At 39.3% G+C, this 12,516-nt stretch overlaps 1 protein-coding gene across 2 annotated transcripts in view; it reads right to left on the minus strand.

The window, feature by feature from the left end:
• RARB (retinoic acid receptor beta) overlaps positions 1-12,516 on the minus strand; it is a 770,770-nt gene that overhangs the window by 727,332 nt on the left and 30,922 nt on the right. The window lies entirely within an intron of this gene.

Raw genomic sequence — 12,516 nt, forward strand, 5'->3', positions numbered from 1 at the left:
AAAGACACCATAAAGATAGTTAGAAGACATGCTTCAAACTGGGAGAAGATATTTGCAACACAAGTAATTAGCAAAGATTAGTCTCTAGGATATACAAAGAACTTTTAGAAATCAAGAGAAAAATATCACAGGTGTTTCATGGAAAAATACAGCATAAATGTTCACTGAACATGAAGTGATACACAACTTAATTAGTAAATGCCAACTAAAACTGAAATGAGATTTTCCATACTAAGTACAGAAAAATGAAGTTTCACAATATAAAAGGCTGATGAACATATAAAACAACTGGAATACTCATATTCTATTGTTTCAGCTTGCACACAAATAACAGAATGATAAACAAGGGAATGATTAACACAAAATTCAAGAGTATTGATAAAATTCTGTTAGGAAGAGAGACAGGATAAACAGAAATACAAGTATGTTCACTGCTTATAAAATGCAAAAAATTTAAAAATGTTTTAAGGTCTAACAAAAGAGAATATGCTACACTACATCTGTATGATGAAGTATTATGTAGATATATAAACATCACAATTCCAAATAGTGACAAGAAAACTATAGAACTGTCCATTTACAATATGATTCTAATTGGGGGAGGGAATAATTCATATGTATGTGCATTTTGTAAAACTAGTTTTGTGAAGGGATTCATTTTCTCCTTTAGAGTTTTACTCTATTTTTTATATTTCCCACATCAAGCTTGTTATAATTAATCAAAAGAAAATAAGCATTTTCTAAAAATCAGGAAGCATAATTTGATTTGTCTTAATTTTATATTCATGTGAAAACCATAAATTCTACACTCTAGAAATATGCTGATTGTACTTCCTTTAAAATCTTTTTCCAATACATGGAAATATCATACACAAATACCTAAGTTGACCAAATTTGTAAACCAACTTAAGACACATTATGAAAAATCTCACACATGAAGACTTTAGTTGCAATTAGTGATTTAAATTGTACATTCTGTATAAGACATTTAAAATATCATACATAAATAAGACTATATTAAGAATTATTCTGAGTTTCTTGGATGAGAGAGATATAACTTGAAGAGTATTGATGAAAAGAGTCAAACTCTAAAATATTTGAAGAGATTTTTTCTGAGCCAAACATGAGTCATCAAAGGCCTTTGACGCAGCCCTCAGAAGATCCTGAGAACATGTGCCCAAGGTGGTCAGGGTACAGCTTAGTTTTATACATTTTAGGGAAACATGAGACATAAATCAAATACATAGAGAGTGTACATTGGTTTGGCCCAGAAAGGCAGGACATCTGGAAGTGGCAGGGTGGGGCTGCAGGTCATAGGTAGACAAAGATTTTCTATTAGCAATTGATTTACAAAGTTATTGTCTATGACTTAGGAGTGTCTGGGCTAAGATAACGGGTTGTGGAAACCAAGGTTTTATCATGCAAGTAAAGCCTCCAGGTGTCAGGCTTCAGAGAGAATAGATTGTAAATGTTTATTATACTTAAAGAGTCTGTTCTACCAAGTAATTCCAAAAGGGAAGAGGGTATGATGAGGCATGTCCAACCCCACCCACCTTCCCATCATGGCCTGAACTATATTTTTCAGGTTAACTTTGGGATGCCCTTGGCCAAGAGGAGGAGTCCATTCAGATGGTTGAGGGGCCTTAACTTTTTTTTGTTGTTGTTTTACAAGAGTATTGAGTTCTTGCTTCACAAAAATAGAAGCGGAAAGTAGCCACAACAGAGTTAATATATAACGTATTTTGAAAAGAATTCACTTTTTAAAAGCCTTATAAATGGATTAAATACTAAAGTCTGGCATCATTTGTACAGATGTGTTTGAGGTGTCTTCTATTTTTGTTGTGTATTAAATTAATTATTTTGATCTCTGAAACCTAGATTTTCTATATCCAGACAATACCATCTGGACAGATTTTGAAAACTGGCTAACACCCACATGTAACACATGCATTTGATACTGTTTTATTGAACCTACATTAAAAAGATTGAAGTGTAAGTGCTAACACAGCCCCAGGAAAATTATTGTAATTTCACAGATAGTTCTTACAACTCAGATATCAAGCCCCATTTTCTCTGCAACCCATCCAGAGATATGGAATTGCATTTTCCTTAGTAAGGATGAATCATCTCCAACCCTGATCACTTCAATATGGGCATCTGTTATCTCAGTGAGCACTTTTATCTCAATGGGGAATCATTTGACACTCGACTTGGAAATCTGCCTATGGTTGACTTGAACTCAATGGCAGTCAATGAAAATTTCCCAAGTATCTACATTTCCTTTTGTTGTTTTTGTGGGCTGGAGAGAATTTCTAAATTTGATTTTTCAACTTAATGGACCACTAAAAATCTGGCAGGACCTGAACAAGAGGATAGAGGCATGAGCAAGTATATGCAAAAATGACCCTGAGGTCTCCTTCTGAGTTGCTTCAACACTGAGCACACTCCCCACTTCTGCCAGGAAAGGGGCCTGCACCCAAAGTTTGCTTCCCATGAGACCAAAGCCTCCCTCCCCTACAGAAGGGTAAGTAATCTCCACTGGGCCTTAAGGTTTCCAGGTGCTAGGCAGCAGGACTTCTGAGACAACTATATGAATAGTCACTGCTTCAAAATCTAGTCCATTTGGTGCCAAGCTGACCTGACTTGTTTTCCTCTAAGAAGTTTCCTCCCTCAAGCTTTTCCTAGAAAAGTGAGGCTGCCTTTGCAAAAATTATTAACAGTGAGAAAATTATGGCAGTGAAAGATCTTTTAACCAACTCCCATCTTGACTTTAGCCTTCAAACTGCCCTTCTGTATTCCTGGGCTTTGCCAAATGAACTTTGGGAGATATTTAGTTTATAGTTTTTAATGATAACAGCCCCTTCCCAAAGCTCAACCACCTTTGTAAGGCTAATGAGAGACCACCAGGCTAGGATGAATTCTGCTAAGGTGTAGACATAAACAATTGCCATCCATAATTCCAGAGATCACAAAATATAAACTTCCCCAATTACTCCCACAGATAACATCACTACCGTAGAACCTAAGATTGGCCTTTTGAGATGTTTTTTCAGGTTTTTTGCATATCTGATAAGCAATGGCTCCACTTGGACCTGCAGACCCTCCTGTGGCCCCACCAAATGAGGACAATTTCCCACACCCCTATGATTGTACCCCCAGCCAATCATCAGCAAGCATCCACTGCCTAGTCACTCCCCCTTTCTTCCCCCAATCTATCCTTGAAAAACTCCAGCTTCCAAATTCTTGGGGAGGCTGATTTGAATAATAAAACCCTGGTCTCCCCTTTAACCAGCTATACATGTGTAAAACTCTTTATTTCAATTCTCCTGACATGATAAATCAGCTCTATCAGGGCAGTGGGCAAGAAGAACCTATTGGGCAGTTACAAACTGAAAAGCAAGAAGGAAAAAATACTCTGCATTTGGAAGACAAACCCACATACTGCGAGGCCTGCAGGTAACTGTGACCTGGAAGCCCCTTGGCAGGTGAGGGGAGGTTGGGAGCTCACATCTTCCCTTCTCTTGCTGATCCTGGCTTTGTCAGTTTTCCCATTCTCCATGAATCCTTTTTTAAACCAGGCTGTGTGACATGCTGGAATTCATCTGGAATCATGGGTACCTGAGAAAAGGCAATCCAGAGGGCCTTGCCATGTGTTACAATGGGTCATTAGCTTCTTTCCCTGTATACATGTCAGTTTAAATAGTTCATGAGGCGACTATGCTAAAGTAGAATTTTAAAGGATGAAGAGGAGTTGAGAGTGGAGTGGATTTGAGGTGTGGGCTTGAGGACTGGAAAAAATAGTCACTCAGAGAAATGGGATGTGCAAAAGCGTGGAGGGATGAGATAGTTCCTGGAATTACAAGCCATTCGGACTGGTAAAATGGAAAGCATAAGAGAATGGTAAGAGATGAAATGAGAGGTTGGCAGGATCAGGTATGAAGGGGCTTGAACATCAGCCTGGGACTTAGACTTCATCCTGGGGCCAGCATTCCTCAGACTGGGGTCCGCAGCTAACCACCTTAAAATCTAGAATCCCTGTGGCATTCAGGACCAATGTTTTACTTTTGATTGTGTGGATAAGTTGTAGTACCTAGAAATAGCTTAATTAGGAGGAAAGAGGTTAACTTAATATTCATGTGGCACATTTAGGCCAAATGTCATCATATTAGGTATAAAAATAAAAGTTTCACAAGTGTTTGAAAAAAAAATGTAATAACTGAGCTAACACGCCGCAGGCTGCACAATTAGGTCAAAGCCACAAGAATCTCACTGTCGCAAATCAACACCCATTCATGCTGCAATAGACAATATTCAGTAAGACTGCAGTGATGTGTCACATCAATTTAATGTTAATTTAGATTTTACTCAAATTGTTTGTATTCACTTTGATTTTATAGTTGTACAAGAACTAGTAGCATAGAAAAATATATCTAGGTTTTCATTTGTATGTATTAAGTTATAATAAATATAAGAAAATCACCATGGGACAGAGAGGTGGAAGAGTGCAATGCGAGACTCAGTAAAGCATGGTCTCTGGAACCAGATGGCTTGGGTTCAGATTCTGATTTCACAGCCTTCCTGCTATGTGACATTGTTATTGAAATTAGGTTTGCTCCTCTGGAAAATGGGGATAACAGAAGTTCCTACTACACTGGGTATTGTGAGGATTCAATGAGTCAATGCTGAAGATGCTTGGCATAAAACATACAGTTGAACCTCGAGCAACATGGGTCAAACTGCAAACATCCACTTATACGTGAATTTTTTTCAGCTTGGATGGAAGACATTGTATATGCAGGTCTGCAGGGCCAATTGTGAGATTTGAGTGCACATAAATTTCGGTATACACAGGAAGTCCTGGAACAAATTCCTCTTGTATATTAAGGGACTCCTGTAGTTCATGCATATACTACTGTGGTCCCCAACCTTTTATTGGGGCCTATAATTTATTCAACTTGATGAATATTATCTATAGGTAATGAAGGGACCCTGAGAACTTGTCATGTAATAGGCAGACATGTATTTCTGAAAAAAATCTTTTGGCAGCACTGAAGAGAATAGATTCAATGGAGACGAGAGATTTAATATCTATTTAGGAGAGAAAAGCGAATGACAACGTAATTGTGAACCCAGAGTCTTTTCAAAGTGTGGTTCCTTGACTAGCATTACCTGGAAAGTTATTACAAATGCAAATTCACAGGTCCTTGAATCAAAAACTTTAGAAGGAATACCTAGGAATTTGTGTTTTCACACACCTTCCAAATGCTTCTGATGCTCTGGGACAGGGGTTGGCAAAAATTTTTTGTAAAAGATTGATAGTAAATACTTTAGTCTTTGCAGGCAACATGATCTTTTTTAGAGCACACACACACACACACAAAACACCTTGAAAAATAAAAGCTGTGGTCATATTCCAAAAAATCATTTACAAAACATTGGCAGACTGGATTTGGGCCTACCAGCCATAGTTTGTGGAGTTTGATGCCTGGGCCCGAGACTAGCAATAAAGAAGGAACAGGGTTGAAGAGTAAACTAAGTTTGGGTATGAGATAGTGAGTCTGAGTTGAACACCTGGTTCTGGAGTTCAAAGGAAACAGCAGGAATGGAAGTAGAGATTCAGAAGACACAGTAAAAGGTGCTTATTAAAATGGCATGTGCAAACAACATTGCCCCAGCAATACACGGAGCCTAAGCAAGGAAGAGAGCCAGGGAGGTATCCAGAGGCCTACCAACACTGGACAGCAAAGGAAGAAAAAACACAAAGGAACAACATTGAACGGCAAAGGAAAATAACGAGGAACCAGGTCGATGAGACAAACACGGTGAAGGATGGATGGTGTGTCTGACATCAGAGGACGACAGAACCTGGACACAAACAGTTCCAGTCCCTGCCGTGTTATACAACGTGAATGCCATCATGCCTGCAATCAGAACATCAGTGACTGTGTGCATGCTCACAGTTCAGTGTATGGGTGAAACAAGTAAGCTCAGTGCAAGTGCAGCAACAGGAGGATAGAGGAGCAAAAGTTAGTGAAACTTGGCTACATTTCTAAGCTTAGGGCAGAAAATCACATTCACGGGCAGAGACAGATTGAAAATACACAAGTTAGGGTTAATGAAGAATTGAGGTTGCTAGGGAATTGAGATAGGGTGGCTCCAAGAGCCTCAGGGAGGGACGGGCCCTGAACAGGAGAAGGCCTGCCTCCATCCTCACACGTGGGCAGGAGGAATGGAAACACAGATACAGATGTTTCTGGGTGGGCAAGAAGTTCAGCTCTTTATTTTCATCATCTCAATTTTATCAGCGAAGTAGGAGGTTATCAAATAAGATTAGAAAAGTGTTAGGCTAATGACAGGAGGAAAGTGAAGATAAAGCAGCATTTCTTTAAAAAAAAAAAAAAAAAAAAGCTAAACTTGTTGCTTCATAGAAAATTTCCCCCTCCCCCAGTCAGTGAAAATTAGTGGTGTTCTCTAATTAAATTGGATTTATGAACAGGCCAGGCAAACAAGAAATCTTATTCCCTGTTTTCTGTTTTGGTATTCACTTCTTGATGCTTTCCTTCCCCTAATCCAGGTTACGCTGACTTGATCTTTGACTTCCCACAGAGAAGTGTTCATTTTAACTGGCAGGCAAATGATATTACACTCCAAAGGCCCATCATGCTAAATGACCATTAAACCATTACACTTAAGAACTGCCTCTCAAGATAGAGACTCCAAGTGCTTCACACAGTATCACTGTTTAACTATCAGCATTTTATAGACAGGGAATTGTCATCACCAAGCTCACATGAATTCCTGTGGTTATAAACAAAACATCTGTGGCTGGTTAGCTCGGTTGGTTCATCCATGAAGTTAAATGGCCAAAATCTTGGGTGGAATCCTTGTAAAGCTCTGTTAGTACGGCTCTTTTCACAAGCCATTTGTCTGCAGCCCCAGTTAGATGAGGCATCTCAAAATGGATGCTCCTGATTTGGACAGGGTATGGCTATCACCCCATCAATCAGCCTCCTCTTTCCTTAATCTTCAGCACATGCTCTGTGTTAATGGGGCTATTCTCCTTTCTGGCCATCTCTGCCTCTGTGCCTTTCCTCACGCTATTTCTTCTGCATTATTGTTTCCATCCAATTCCTCCCTGTACTTCAAAGTTTGCCTCAATTCTCACTAAAGCTCCAGTATTTCTCTCAGCTGACTCCAGCCTCTGTGAGTCTATATAACTGAATGGCCAGCTTCGGAATCCATACTCTATAAATTCAGTTGATTATTTAGTTTAACTCTAGGCTGCCCAAGGGCAGGTACCAGAGATATAATAGAGCATAATATAAAGAGAATATCTTATTTCTACTTTAGGTTTAGTAGAGTAGCCCACACCCCTATACATTGGGCATACATTCCAAGACCCCCAGTGGATACTTGAAACTGTAGATATATAAACCCTATATATGCTTTTTTTTTTTTTTTTTTTACCTGTAATTGTAATAACTGCTAAGTGACTACCAGACACGTAGAATACACAGCATGGATACGGTAGACAAAGGAAGATTCACATCCCAGGTGGGATAAAGCAGGATAGCCAGAGATTTTATTGTTATACTAAGAATGGCAGGCAATTGGAAACCTACGAATTATTTCTAGGATTTCCTATTTTATATTTTCAGACCAGTTAACCATGGGCAACCAGAACCGTGGAAACCTAAAACATGAATAAGGAGGCACTACTGTACTTCCTCACTAGGTAATCTTGGAAAATTCACCTACCTCTTTGGACATTCGTTTCCTCGTTTGAAGATGAAAAGTCATATAACTCACTACCTTATACTTTTTAATCACTACAGCCTTTAATAGGACTCAAACTTGATGATTGATGAATCAAAATTCTATGAGTATAAATCTATAACAAGAGTGAAAAACCAAACCCACACCTGATGGCAATGTGGGTCAGCAGCAACAGTTCTTTCCTTCATTTTTCATATTTCCAGCCATACCATGTAAAGTTGTGAAGAGCAGCGTGTCTTATACACAGGTAGTAGTGCTACTGTTGGAATGTTAGCTTACAGATTTTAAAAGGTGGTCATTTGATAACCATCTTTAGGCCGCAACTTCGACGGTGCGGTTACAGTGAGAAGCTTATGCCTGGTCAGCAGGACAACTGATCCACTTACATAGAAGGAATTATATATACCTTGTCCATGGTTTACTGCTCTATCAGTGGTTCTTAAACTGTGGTCCAGGGAGCCCTGGTGGCCCCTGCAGGGCATCCAAGAAGTCAAAAACTACTTTGCTAGTAACATTAAAATGTCACTTGTCTTTTTCATGCTCATCCTTTCATCGGTTACAGTACAGTTTTCCAGAGGATACATGATGTGTGATATCACTACAGTTTGAATGAAGAAGCAGATACATGAACCCAACTATCTATAAAGCCAGACACTAGAAAGACCTACAAAACTGTGGGGGAAAATTGCCACGCTTCTCACTCACTTTTTTGCTTCAGGAAATTTTATATATATTTTATATATTTTATATATATAAATATCAATAGGCATAACTATATACATAGATCTTTGAGGTCCTTGATTTTTCTAGAAATATGAAAGTGTTGTAAGACATTTGTGAACTGCCTCTTTGTATTAATGAAGGCATAAAATAAACACAGTTGTCCTTCGATACCATAAAGGACTGGTTCAGGGCTCCCTGAAGATACCAAAATTCATGATGCTAAGCCTCTTTATAAAATGACATAGTATTTGCATATAATCTATGTACATTTCCCCATATACTTTAAATCAACTCTAGATTACTTACACCTAATACAATGTGAATGCCATGTAAATAGTAGTTATACTATATTATTTAGGGAATAATGACCGGAAAAGCCTATACACATTCAGCATAGATATCGCCCACCTCCACCAAATGTTTTCCATTTGTAGTGGTTGAATTCACAGGTGAAAACTCTCAGTGGTCAACTATATACGCCAAATGTAAGGCATATATCCCTTAATGATGGGGATACATTCTGAGAAATGCATGAATAGGTGATTTTATCATTTTGTGAGTTTCACAAAATATACAAACCTAGGCTACATGGTAGTCTATTGCTCCTAGCAAACAAACCTGAGTAGCATGCCACTGTACTGAATAGGCAATTACTAGTACTTAGAGTAAGCACTTGTGTATTTAAACATAAAAATGGGACAGTAAAAACACCATGTTGTCTTGTGGGACCACTAGCATATATTTGGTTCATCATTGGCCAAAACATCAATAGGCAGAGCATGACTATATAAGCTGAACTCTGAATTATTGCTAAGACACAGACAAAAAATACATTAATGGATGACTGTCGTTTGTTGATATCCAGAACACAGGATTTTCTCCAAAGGATGGCAGTAAGGTCCACACACTCCAATCTCCTCTGCTTTCAAATCCAGCCCCACCAAACCCTCCTGACTACTGGCTGGCTGGAACAGGAGTGAGGAGAGAGCCATGTTCATGTTATTACCTCTCCTCCAAGAGAGGAGTTCAGGATAGTCCCTCCTACATATACCCCTTGTGATACCATGGATATTAGTTTGCTATAACAAAATGGAATCAATTGGGTGGCTTGACAGAAATTTCTCTCAATTCTGGAGGCTGGAAGTCCAGGATCAAGATGTCAACAGGTTTGATTTCTCCCGCGACCCTTCTCTTTGGTTAATAGATGGTTTTCTTCTCACGTGGCCTTTTTTTGTGTGCTCACACATCACTGGTGTCTTCTTATAAGGATATAGTCATACTGGATTAGGGCCCACCCATATGACTTCATTTAACCTTAGTTTTGTTTTGTTGTTTTTGAGATGGAGTCTCACTGTCACCCAGGCTGGAGTGCAGTGGCACGATCTCAGCTCACTGCAACCTCCACCTCCTGGGTTCAAGCAATTCTCCTGCATCAGCCTCCCGAGTATCTGGGACTACAGGCACCTGCCACCATGCCTGGCTAATTCTTGTATTTTTAGTAGAGAGGAGATTTCACAATTTTGGTCAGGCTGGTCTAAAACTCCTGACCTCAGGCAATTCACCCACCTTGGCCTCCTAAAGTACTGGGATTACTGGCATGAACCACCACACCCAGCTTAGTGATCTATTTAAAAATCCTTCTTTCAAATACAGTTACATACTGGGGCACTGGAGGTTGGGAATTCAATATATGAATTTGGAGGTAACAAAACAACCCACATAAGAAATTCACATTCTTCCATTTGTTTATTTCTTTTAGAGACAGAATCTCGCTCTGTCGCCCAGGCTGGAGTGCAGTGGTGTGATTTCAGCTCACTGCAACCTCCACCTCCCGGGTTCACACCATTCTCCTGCCTCAGCCTCCTGAGTAGCTGGGACTAAAGGCACCCACCACCACGCCTGGCTTTTTTTTTTTTTTTTTTTTTTTTTTGTATTTTTAGTAGAGACGGGGTTTCACCGTTTAGCCAGGATGGTCTCGATCTCCTGACCTCAGGATCCTCCCACCTCGGCCTCCCAAAGTGCTGGGATTACAGGCGTGAGCCACCGTGTCCGGCCTCCATTTGGTTATTTCTAAAGGTTTATATAGCTCACTATGTCAACTACACTACCTACCTTTCTAAGTCATTATTATACAAGAAGCCCCTTGAGTTCATATAGTTCAAGTTCCTCTTTTTAGAAAGTGACTCAGATAAGCTACTTCACCTCTCTTTAATGTCACACAGCACATTATCAGCTGACCTTTTTAAATAGTCTTAATTTCAACATACTTAGGGGGTATCCTATTTAGAAAAAGCTTGCAATGATTTATAAGAAATTTAAAGACTGCATGCAATGCTCTCTTCTGTAAAGGATTTTTTTCTTCAATCATCATGCCTCAACTTAAGTATTTGTGTGTAAAGAGTAAGAGAGTGGGGCAGTGGATGGATTTGTTTTCTATACTAGAATTTGCCTACACTGAGGAATAGCTATGGTCAAACGACCCTTGCCATGTGTTTGAAAGGAACTCCTTTAATCACAGAGAAGCAATAAAATCAGAATGTAAAGAAATCTTCTGCCAAATGACCTGTTGAAAAGCAGCAACCAAGTTGACAACTCTCTCATGTCCTGCTAACTGACTAAAGAACTAAAAGAAGGCTGAGAGAGGGTGAGAGGTTGGGAGGTTACTGGCTGGGAAGGTAGAATGTCCCGAATGCAAAAGGTTTATTCCTGGAACAATCAGAGTCAACACCCAAGATGCGCCAGGTGACTTCAATATTTGGCACTGCTCCCCTTTTCCACAATGGGCAGCTAAAGATATGATGCCTACCCCCAAGAGGCACTAACCCCTCTGACATAGGCCTTGTTCATTTTGGGAAATGATTAGTTTAACATGAACATAATACAAGATCCTTGCAGCACCAGGGAGTACAAACTAAGTGGAGGTTCACAGAACTTGTTTTATTGATCTAGAGGTAGGTCAGCAAACTACAAACTGTAGACTGAATCCATCCTTCCACCCATTTTTTTGTTTTTATTCCCAACCTTTGAGCTGGAAAAGAAATAGCAAGGAAAATATATTTCACAACATAGGAGAATAATATAGAATTTAAATTTCAGTGTCTGCAAATAAAGTTTTATTGAAACATAACATACTCCTTTGCATCTTATCTAGGGCTGCTTTATTGTTCAATGGCAGAATTGAGTCATGTGACAGAGACCACATGGCCACAAAAAGCCTACAATATTTACTGTCTGGTCCTTTACCAAAAAGGTTTGCAGACACATGATGTAAACTTCCAAGTCCCCAAAGTGTATAAACCTTACATTTCAGATTTTAATATCTGCATATTTTATCCTGGAAAATCTTAATGACTAAGCAAAGCATACTGATTATATTGGTTGAGTCTGGGATCTTGTGGAACATACTAAACCAGAAAGATTACCACATTTAAATCACCAGAATACAGAGGTTTGAGACCAAAATCTTCTAAAGCAAGAGCTGCTTTAGAAGAGTCTGTTTAACTTCCAGGTGAGTACAATAACATGGCACCTGAAAGCATTCTAATGCTTAATTATTACACCTACATGAGAGTTGTACTAAAAACTCAGTTCACATTTCATCACATGGCTCTAAAACGAAGTTCCACCCCCTAAATCCATTCCCAATTTCTCGGTCACAACTTTCTCCTCCACCTCAAACAAAAGCAAAACTCTCAAGCTCCCAGAACCACCTTGTTTCAAGAGACATTGCAACAGAGGAAGACATCAGCTCAATTCTTTTTTTTCTCATCTCTTCCTGGCAAGAAACTGTTGCCTTGAGTTGAACTGATTAACTGGAATAAGCATTCTAAAAACCAGATAGGGCTGATTACAAAGGGAATTACTGACCATAGCTTCTAATAAGAATATTAGGGAAGTTTTTTCCGTTTGTTTTTTGAGAGAGTCTTGCTCTGCCACCCAGGCTGAAGTGCAGTGGCACAATCTCAGCTCACTACAACCTCTACTTCCCCAGTTCAAGCGATTCTCCTGCCTCAACCT

The sequence above is a fragment of the Macaca thibetana genome, chromosome 2 (assembly GCF_024542745.1).
Source record: "Macaca thibetana thibetana isolate TM-01 chromosome 2, ASM2454274v1, whole genome shotgun sequence".
In the NCBI taxonomy this organism is placed as follows: domain Eukaryota; kingdom Metazoa; phylum Chordata; class Mammalia; order Primates; family Cercopithecidae; genus Macaca; species Macaca thibetana.